Source organism: Mesocricetus auratus, unplaced genomic scaffold (assembly GCF_017639785.1).
Source record: "Mesocricetus auratus isolate SY011 unplaced genomic scaffold, BCM_Maur_2.0 Super-Scaffold_100023, whole genome shotgun sequence".
In the NCBI taxonomy this organism is placed as follows: Eukaryota; Metazoa; Chordata; class Mammalia; order Rodentia; family Cricetidae; genus Mesocricetus; species Mesocricetus auratus.
In genome coordinates this window covers 29,962,583-29,971,911 of record NW_024429204.1, presented here as the reverse complement: position 1 = coordinate 29,971,911, position 9,329 = coordinate 29,962,583, and the positions used below count along the sequence as shown (strand labels likewise).

The following is a 9,329-nucleotide window of genomic DNA, read 5'->3' as shown; positions in this document are numbered from 1 at the left end:
CCCCAGTGTCCAGAGAAAGGACACAGATCTTACCGTTAGTGTTCAGGCATCTGCACTGGCCTGCCCTTGGGGTTCTTACAGGACACGCCCTCAGCTGAAGACACTAAGAGCACCACCTGTGCACATTCACTATGTTCCCTTTTAAAAGGACCCTGCCCACCTCCCATCCTTCTCTCTCTTTCTCTTTCTCTTTCTATCTCTCTCTCTGCTTCTCTCTCTGTTCCTGTCCCCAGAGGTTGGTCTCCCCCAATTCCCTCCTCCTTCTCTGTCTCTGTCTCTGTCTCTCTCTCTCCTTGCTGCTTTTTAAAAATTGTAACACTTCCTGTTTTCATTTTGCACCAAACACCCAGTGTCCCTTGGTAATAGGATGCAGTACATCTTCAGTATAGCAGACTCCCTTTTTTCCTATTGGCTCAGTGGCACTAGTAACCAGCTGTCAAGTTCCACCACTTTAAACTAGCCAGTGCTGGGGCCTCTGAGGGAAGTATCTTTTACATGAGAACTGAGATTTCCAGCAGAGGTCACTCTTCAGGGGAAAGAACACAAGATCCTACAAGGGCATCTTTTGACACTGTATGAGAAACCCCACTCCCAATTCTACACATGAGTCTCAGGCCCATGCATTCTAATTAATTTACACAAAGTCAGTTATCTGTTGCCAAGTCAAGGAAAACATTTATTGGATCTTGACGGGGATGGGGTGGGAGGGAAGCAATGGCTGACAGCACCAACAATGGTGTGGCAATGGACCAAGGAATTCATATTATGACTCTTCAGATCTCCAAGCAGTTCAAAAAGCAGAATCACTTTTGAGGGGGTCTGAAGGTTATCATAATGTAATCAGAAGGTGAAAGGTAAACCTTACATTTATTTCTAAAAAACTAATTGTTTGGGATTTAACCAAGAAGAGAGATTGCTTCACACGTCTTGAACATTTCAAAGAAACGCTTCGCGAGGGTGTGATGGACACACAAGACTGTTGGTAGTTAATGCATACAACTTGCTGTGCGTGGCAGTAAGTATAAATCCATAAGTCCTCACTACAGTCAGTGCTATGCATGACTTCTCCCGAAAGATCCCTCTGGTTGGTCCTTTTGCAGAAACAGTACTTAACCTAAGATGTTCCCTCTCAGAACACAGCACAGTAGTGCTCCCCTTTGGGCAGAATCATCTACCTGCAATGATGCTGGGAATCTGGAATCTGGTCCATTGAGTCAGTCCCCTCTCTAGTGGATATAGCAGGAAAAAAGTCAAGAAAACAACATGCAGGCTGATTCCAGAACCTGCCCAGATAGGAAGCAGAGCAGTGAGTTCAGGCATCTGTGTACAGGTGGAAGGGTAAATCGGCTATGTAGTGTCGCAGGAGGAGATCCACAGAAGTTCCACTAAACTGTATTCTCTGGGGAGATGGGGAGCAGTCACCACCCACGGAGAGCAAGAAGTGGAGACCAAGAGCTGGGTTTGTGGGAACAGGTGTGGCTGGTCACCTAGGAGAGAAGAGACTAGTGTTTAGAGTAGTTTCCTGGTGACCAGAAAGGAACTCCAGGTCTACGGCCCTGTGGGTTTGTCTCCAGCCGTATCTTACTGGATGAGAGTGGAAAGGCAACTGTATTTTGTTGGAGTTCTGAGTTTTCCAAGCTGAGATGGAGACACAGAGAGAAGGAGAGAGGAGAGAGACAGAGAGAGACAGAGACAGAGAGACAGAGAGAGACAGACAGAGAGAGAGCACTAATGTCACAGGAGGAATTGCAGGGCTGTGGAATCACAGCCAGGAAAGAGGACGCGAGGACATCATCAGTGGGGTTGGAAATGGTTCCACTGAAGGGTTGCTGAGGGCGGGGCACTGGGGGGAACTGGCTGCAAGGTGAACAAAAGCTGGAAGGCAGGAGTGAGATTTGAAAGCATCACAATTTGGGATGTGAGCCTCTGAGTTCGGATGGAGGAGAGGAGCAGGGAAGCAGAACCGGGCAGACACTGGAGGAGGAACCGGGAAGCCCCACACACCCTCCTCCTCAGGAATCCTCTACCTGTCACCTCATGCTGGCTTACCTTGGCTCAGGTGAGCTCATTTGTACTCCCAGGGCACAAGACCGGATGGCATCGCCACCTGAGTTCAGGGACAGAGGACACAGGGCGCCCACAAGTCTATTTCTCTGCTTCTTCCTCCCAGTGCTGAGCCTTCCTAGGCCAGCCAGTCCTGCTGTGTGATCTTCTAGACTCCCAGCTCCCTCAGAGTGTTCTGGCCACTGTGACCTCACAAAGCAGCACTCACAGAACCTTCCTAGTCTGAGAGTGGCAGGTGCTGGCAAGCTGGGCCACAGGAGGACTTGTCCTCAGGGGGGTCATGATGGGGAACCCCTCAGAGACAGCTGACCTGAGCTTGAGGGAGCTCATGGACACTGGACGCAGTCAAGGAGCCTGCATGGGGCCAGCCTTCTGCATGTGTGTGACAGTCTTGTAGCCTAGTCCTTAGTAAGGCTTCTAACAGTGAGAGGCCTCTCCCTGGCACTGTTTCTTTTGGTAACCTGCTCTCCATGCTGGGTTGCCTGGCCCCTCCTCAGTGTAAGGAGAGGAGCTCCATCCGGCCTCAACTTGATGCACCATGCTTTGTGCAAGCCCCTGGGAGGGTGGCCTGTCCCTTTCTGAATGGAGATGGTGGAGGGGTGGGTGGGGAGCGGGTACACTCAGAGAAAGGAGCGAGAGGATGGGGGGGGAGGAGGGAGGGGAGACCGGTTGGTATGGAAAATACATTTTGAAAAATGGTATTTAAATAAGATAAAAAAAGACAGAAAAAAAGACTTGTCCTGTGGAGGATGAAGGAAGGAAGCACATTCCTGCTGAGACTGGAGGAGCCTGGGAGATGAGCAAGAGCTGCGTGCTGGAAGGTCACGAGAATATGAGTGAATCCTACCCCAAGGAGTCCACACATACACAGCTCCCAGTGTGAGGGGCTGGGTACCAGGATTCTTTTTAAGTGAAAAATATGTTCAAACCCCTAATCCTGCCCACCTTGCTCTTATGTTAGGAATACTTCACTGAGATCTTTTCTTTCTGGGTGGTAAAGAGAAGTGTTTGTTCTTTGTTTTTGTTTTTTTTTCCTTCTTTGAAATCAGTATCAGTGTCAGACATTTTCTGTGTAGCAGACACTGCCCTGTGTGCCTCGCCAACCCGATCAGTGGAGTCCCCACACCCAAACCTACAGACGTTTCTCTCCTCTCGTTTCTGTGAAAACTGAATGAGATAATATATCCTCAAGTGCATCGCAGAAATGGATAAAAACCATCAGGGACTGATTATAATTCACATTATTCTCCCCATTATCAGTTTGGACTTTGATTCCAGTCCCTTTTCCCGTTGCCTTCTGGGAGACTCCCTGTCTTGTCTAGAAATCTCATTCATTAGACACTGAGGATGATTCCCACATGGCCGAAGGATGTGCGGCTTCCACATCAGCTAAATTAGAACCGTTTAAATTTTTCATCTCTTCCCTTGTCTGCTCTTTGGTCAATAGCTTATTCTGACAACTTCATTACCACCTAATTACTCTAAGTTTCTTTGCCCATTTTCTGCGCATGAAAGAAAAAAAAAAGCATAACTGCCCAAGAAAGGAATTCGGCGTGTCAACTCCTTTGTGGGACACTGTCCTTGGCCCGCTCATGGGAAGGGGTTTTCTTCCTTTTCACCTTAGAATGGATTTGAAGAAAAGCCTGAGTTCTGGCCTGGAACTGACTGCCTGGCCAGCTTCTTTCCTGCACACACACACCTTCCATTGTGAGATGCAAGCTATCAGCAAGATGCATTTTCTCCTCTCTCTTTCTCCAGAGCTGATTTATCCTCTGCCTATAAATCTTTGAGCAGCTATTCAGGAAGCTGTATCAGATGAGCCTTAATCTTTGTATTACTCATTTCTTAAAGGGATTTTAATCTACTGGGCTTTAATTATACATCCCTCAGAAAGTGCTAGCCTTTTCCTAGCGAGGCGCTTTCTTCTTGTAATTTGATAATCACTTTTACTCTCACCTCTGGTGAGACTATACTTAGAAGGCAACTGGAGAAGAGATATTCGAGGTCACCCTGCAGGCCGTGGCACCTGAACCCGGAAGCTTTTGCTTATTGCACGACTACCGGTTAACACCATAGATTCCCAGTTGGTCCTACTTTAAGCCTAGATCCCAGACAAGATTAGAATCTACCCAGGTGAATTAAAGAGACAGAGGGGACTGGGGTGCCCAGACATGGTTGTAACCAGAATGGTTTCAATGTGGAAGCAAAGAGAGAAGATATTTGGAATCTCAAGGGCATGGATAGAAATGCTGTGACCTCACACTAAAGCAGCATCTTGGAGAAACTACCTTATTCATTGTGCTCATCATGTACTGACGTGAATATGGGTATCATAGACCTACAGTAGACTTCTGGGGTCTAATCCAGGAAAAAAACCAGCATATAACACACTTAGTATGGGATACAGGGACTGGTAGGAGTTTACTCTCTCTCCCTTTTTACTTCCAAGATGGTAAAGCCTGATCCCGTTTGTACTTTCATCCTTACTAATGTGTACTGTCTATATTGATGTACCTTCAATCTATATCACCATTCCTCATTGTCTCTACTTACAAATGAAAGAAAACATTGCAGCTAAGTTGTGCCAAGATGTTGGAATTTGTGCCTGGAAGGCCTGACTCCAAAGCCCACTTCCCCTAATAAGCATTAAGAACTATGATTAAGATTCCAGGAACCCTTTACTGCCATTAAGTACTTTACACTTTCTGTTATATTCCTTCTGTGTATGCCAGGACCAGGACAAGGCTGGAGCTAGCAGCGAGCCTAGTATACTACATTAAAGAAGCCTTTACACTTAGGGCAAGGTGGTCAACTATCTGCCCTGGAGGGAAGGACTTCCATAAGTTCTTAAGTCATGTATCCTAGGACTGTTGCCTGGGTCACTTCAGTGGGTGGTAGATTCCCTGTGAAGGAAAAGCAAGTGGCAGAAATGTGGGGGGCTTCTGATCTTTCCTATCCCAAAGCTATGCACGGGGTGCACAATGCCCAAAGAACTGAAGGACTTTGAAAGGCTGGACAAGACAGGCATTCGGGAGTTTTATAGGACATCCAGGCTCTGGCCTCTACACTCTCATATGTATGCTGGAGTCAACCAAGGCGCAGGTGTTTGGAGCTTCTACTACATAGATAAACTCAGCTCGCCAAGCCACCTCCTCCCCATGTATTAGTATAATTGCTTTGTGATAAATATACTTTCCCAACATGTCCTGGCCAATCCTCCAAAATACTGAGAGGATGGAGGAAAACTTGGCAGGGATACCATTGGCTAGGAAAACCCAGAATTGGAATAACTGAGTCTGGACTTGGGATCTCATGTTACTTTGTGTTGCTGACAGAGACAACTTAAAGAGGAATGATACACCGTGGTGGAGATAGAGCGGGAGCAGTGTAGTTCATGTCAACAGGAACATGTGAGAGAGATTCTTCACACCAGTCAAAAAATGTGAGACAGGACCCAGAGGCTTCATGTCCCCTTCAGAGTTCCACTCCTAGTGACCCACTTTCTCCAGCTAGACCCCACCTTTCAAGGACTCCCCAGCCCCTTAGCCTGGCACCACTAGTTAGGGAACAAGTGTTCAAAATATGAGCCTATGTGGGTGTGAGAAATCCAGACACAAGCCAGAATTATCTGATAAGAGATGTAGTTGTATGTGATGGTTCTCAGCTCAGACTCAATGGACATAACTCTGATCTCAAAACTTTAGATGGTATGGTCCAAGAAGGTAAGCCTACTCTACAGATCAGGAGTGTGTCTTCCAAATTCAGACAGACTGTCTTGTGGCATAAAGTCCCTACCCTGATGACTTCTCTGCATTGCCTCATCTAATACTTCCCATAAACTTGCACACAGGACTTTCTGTCACTGTGGTGTCCTCTGTCGATAATAGTAAGCCGCACTTGACTGAACCATGACATGTACACATTGTTGGCCCACCTAACAGAACTGACGGTATAGTGGAGATGATAATGCCCTTAGAACATTTGCACACATGGAGAAAATATGCCACAGGATTGTAGAACTCAGCAGTGAATCCAGGACAGATTCAGAGTGGTCTAATACCAGGCATTGTTTGTGGTGTTAGAAAGTGCTGGGGAGAAAGGAGGAGAGAATGAGGGACCAGCAGCTGTTCGGGTTGGGGAAAGAGATAGAGAGGAAGAATTGCCTCAGGTCTGTTTGTTCACACTTCCCTTGAAACAAGGTTGTGCCTCTTAGCACAGAAACAAAGAAACAAACTGCCTCTGGCTGGCAAGATAGAAGTGTAGGTGTGAAGACAGCAGGGCGTCTGCCTGTGGGGTCCTGTTCTCCTGGGGTTCAAAGGAGAGTGGGGTGCACAAGAGAAGACTGCCTAGGTTAGGAAGGGAGGCTGTGGTACCTAGTGCTCTCATAGAAGGTGGATGTCATTTAACAGGTTCTCTATAATGGAGAAATTCTCCCTGTCTTCTCTTTATTGCTGAATGTTTCCCCATTCACACAAGCTTTTACAGGGAGGGAAACTAAAGAGAGACAGACTGTACTGTCAATATTACAGCTCACTGTCTTCCATTGGAGATAGACGTGGAGAAAGAATATGAGGTACAGCCCTCATCGAGGATGGCCACATCTATAAAAGGAGAGGAGCACTGAGGAGGGAGACCAGGAAGTGGATGGTGAAGGACAGGATAAGAAGAATACAGGCAAGGAGAGGGAAGAAGCCTGGGGCTGAGAACTGCGCATGTGAAGACATAAGCTGTTTTTAGGAAGTATCAGATCTCAAAGTTCATTACTCACAGACCAAAGCTTTGAGCCCACATCTATGCAACTCTGAAGCGCATGGCTAGAAAACACTGCCCCTCGCTAGGACGAAGAGATGGGCGGTGTCTGGGAGGATGTGGGGTGTGAGCTCTCCCGGAGCTTCTGACTACATGCCTGCAGCGGCTCACACCCCAGCCTTGAGCTAGTCACTCTTCTCAAGAGAGGAGAGAGAGCTCTCAGTGGCTCCTATCTTGATCTCGGGCTCTCTCAGCACAGCAGTATGGGGTTCCTGGTGCCCCACTAGATACTATGATGAGTCAGTGACCAAGATGCTCTCCCTGGACATTTTGAACTCTCAAAACAAGGGAATTGGGGGTTGTTTTTCAGCATCTTTCTTCTTTCTCCATGATCCATAGTTCTGAACCTCATTGCTGTCAAAATTGCACTGGGCTCTGAGATGTTTACAACCGGTCTGTGCTCTGAGCCTTCCATGTGGTTAGTGCAGAAACTGGAAGGTAGCCGGGCGGTGGTGGCGCACGCCTTTAATCCCAGCACTCAGGAGGCAAAGGCAGGAGGATCTCTGTGAGTTCAAGGCCGTGCTAGACCAATAGCCTCCAAAACAATACAGAGAAACCCTGTCTCGTAAAAAAAAAAAAAAAGAAAGAAACTGGAAGGTGAGTTCCTGGGCCGACAGTTAGCAAGGATAGGTCCCTGGGTTCTCTGTAGTCATCTGCCCCTCACCTTTCTGTGTCCACCTGGAGTGTAAGACTCAGGCTGTTGGCAGCTTGCCTGTGAGCTTCATAATAGCACAGTTGAATTGGTTTCAAAACCCAATTTTTGTTGGAGGAAAGGAAAACAATAAATATCTTGATAGAGAAGTAAACTTGAGGGTCGCATGCTTTGCTAAGGGTAAAAAACAAGAAAAGCTACCAACTGCTGACAGAAACAGAAAAGAAGGTGAGCAGACACTGGGAAGGGAACAGTGAGAGTAGGCCAGACAAGACTGGGCTTCCACACCCACTCCCAATTTGGTACTATCTTGTTTTATAACCCACCAAGTCCAATTCATGCTGTCCACATATGCATTGGGCCAGTCACTGAAGAGAGTTTGACCTGTCAGGGGACACATCTTTAAATAAAGCTGACTTTTTCTCCCTCAGAAGTCATCAGCTGGCAATGGCTGTCAATATGTGATTTGTGAGCATCTAACCCGTCATGCAGGAATATTAACTGGCTGTGTCTTGTGCAAGTCTTATGCAGTCAACCACAACTGCTGGGAATTCACGAGTACACAGTCCTGTCATGTCCAGATGACAGTTTCATTTGAGTTCTCCCCAACCCCTGGCTCTTAAAATCTTCCTACCTTCCTCTTCCAGTGATGGCCCCTGGGCTCTGAGAGACGAGTCATGACGCAGATGTCCCATTTGTGGCTGGGCACTCTGCAGACATTTATGCTCTGCACTTCAACCAGCTGTTTCTCCGTCAAATCTCATCCATTATATGAGGAAACTTCTCCAATGAGGTCTGAGAGCTGCACCAATCTGTGGTGAGAGAGATGTGAATTTAGAGGTAAGCTTGATTGTATGACCATTTGGTAGAATAATAGTAATAGGTTCACCCCCCATCCCCTGGAAATTTGAACTTCATGACCATAAATTTTTGGGCCAGATTTACACTATCATGAAAGTTTCTCCCCGTGGAGGATGCCTTAAGTCCAATCAGAAATCTGGTTGGTAACTACAAAACATGTGTGTCATTATTGCACCCACGAGCATATTATGCCATATTAGTCATTATTGTAGTTCACAGGAGGCATAGCTGGGTAAGACTTTCAATGGTTTTCTCTCTTGTACCTAGTATGGCCCCTTCTGGTACTATGAAAACTGGCCAGTAGGGATAAAGCTTCCTGATCAGTGTGATCGGACAAGACACAACAAAGGTTCTTCCATCTTGTATTCTTGCTGAGGTCATTTTAGGTTTGACTAGAATCTGATGGAGAATCTCATAGAAAATTACCCAAGTCTATTCTAGGAACCTGAGGTCAAGACGCTTCAGTTAACTTATTATAGCTTCTCCTCAGCTGCCTGCTTGTGGAAGCCTTCCCTTCCAGCTAACTGCTCATCTTAGCTTCTGTTAAACTGCTTGCTTGTGCAAAATCTCCCTCTGCAGCTGAGGAGCAAGATACCAGGATGTGGTTTTCACCTTTAAAAAGACAGAACTGGAGATATCTCTAGAAACAGTTGACCTGACCTAACAAGAACACATAGACCCTAGTTGTAAAGTGGGGGAACCAACATTATACCGAACCAAGCCCTCTGAATGTGGGTATCAGCTAGGAGTCCAAGACAGTCTATGGAACAGTGGAACCAGGGTTTATTCCCAGGCCACAAATGGACTTGGGGAGCCCATTCCCAATGGAGGGATACTATTGCAGCCCAGATACGGAAAGGAGGGTCTGGGCCCTCCCCCAAATGATGTGAAGGAGTTTGATGATCCTCTGTGGAGGGTCTCACTGTCCCTGGGGAATGGATGG

At 46.9% G+C, this 9,329-nt stretch overlaps 1 long non-coding RNA gene across 1 annotated transcript; it reads right to left on the bottom strand.

The window, feature by feature from the left end:
• Positions 1-653: 653 nt before the first annotated feature.
• LOC121133675 lies at positions 654-2,235 on the bottom strand. Its single transcript, XR_005870630.1, has 2 exons — positions 2,050-2,235; positions 654-1,487 (listed from the first exon to the last, which is right to left on the bottom strand). It is a non-coding gene; the product is annotated as an uncharacterized LOC121133675 (long non-coding RNA).
• Positions 2,236-9,329: the final 7,094 nt, after the last annotated feature.